Below are 1437 nucleotides of genomic sequence, written 5' to 3' on the forward strand. Positions count from 1 at the left end.
GGGAGAAAGGAATAGAAAGTTATCTTGATACGGTGAGGTGAAGTAGGGAGGGAGGAGGCTTGTGCGGAGCATAAACACTGGCATAGACCAGTTGGGCCGAATGGCCTATTTCAGTGCTGTAAATGTCTATGTAATTCTATGTATTAAAATGGCCACATCACCTTATTCCCTTTGGTACAGCGCTACTTCCACATGTACACCGATGACAGCTCTCCATCCACTGACCCAGAGGTTACAGTCCCACTCTCAAATTGCATGTCGTATGTACTGACTCATGCTGAGGTACAATTGTATGGTACCGGGTGCCCACTGGTACATCTCCCAAACTGCTATTCTTCAAGCACGAGACTAGGCAGGGAGGGTCAGCAGGCTATTTGGCCACAGAGGGCATCAGAGCCGAGTCCAATCCTGTATTCACACTTATCAGTAGGGGTCCGACCCAGGAAATCAGGAGCCGGAATCTTGGCTGATTTTCTCCTCTCGAAGCCAAATGTAACACCCCTATCACCGCCCTGGTTTAGATCAGCTAACTCAGGCCGGAGACTGTTTTTTGAACTCCATGCGCTGTGGTCCTTCCATCTTGACGTGTACTGCTGGAAGTGCCAAATCGGCAGCGAGATGCACCGTTGCGCCTCTCGCCTCACTCACGCAGGGGAGAGAAAGCATCACATGCCCGTACCTCAAGAACAAATTACCCCGCCCCCAACGTGTACGCAGCACTCACGCTCGCCACTGCTACCGTGTCGGCCGTGGCTCAGTGGGTCTCTCTCTCGCCTGAGCCAGAAGGTCGTAGGCTCGAGCCCCCACTCCAGAGACTCGAGCCCCATAATCCAGGCTGACACCCCCGGTGCCGGTACCGAGGGAGCTGCTGCACTGTCGGAGGTGCCGTCTTTCGGATGAGACGTTAAACCGAGGCCCCGTCTGCCCCTCTCAGGCGGATGTAAAAGGTCCCACGGCCACCGTTGGAAGAAGTGCAGGGGGAGTGCGCCCCCGGTGCCCAGGGAGCAATATTTATCCCTCAACCATCATCACTAAAACAGATTGTCTGGTCATTACTGTTTGTGGGAGCTTACTGTGCGCAAATTGGCTGCATTACAACGGTGACTATTCGTCCAAGTACTTCATTGGTTTGAAAGCGCTTTGGCACGTCCTGAAGTCGTGAAAGGCGCGATACAAATGCAAATTCTTTCCTTCTTTGAAATCATCTTTGGTTCATTTCACTTTTGACGTTACCGACATTGGATTTCCCACACAGCATTCCACACCCCCACCCCCACCCCCTTCCAAAAAAACAACCAGATTAAAAGTTCTGACCAACTGCTGTCACAAATATGCCATCAGGTCACAAAGAATAACAACCAATCATGTAACGCGAAGCTCCGAGAAAGGTTCAATGGTAAAGGTAGCATAGAGGACATAGTGAAGGCCAATTCTTTA

Source organism: Heptranchias perlo, chromosome 45 (assembly GCF_035084215.1).
Source record: "Heptranchias perlo isolate sHepPer1 chromosome 45, sHepPer1.hap1, whole genome shotgun sequence".
Lineage (NCBI taxonomy): Eukaryota > Metazoa > Chordata > Chondrichthyes > Hexanchiformes > Hexanchidae > Heptranchias > Heptranchias perlo.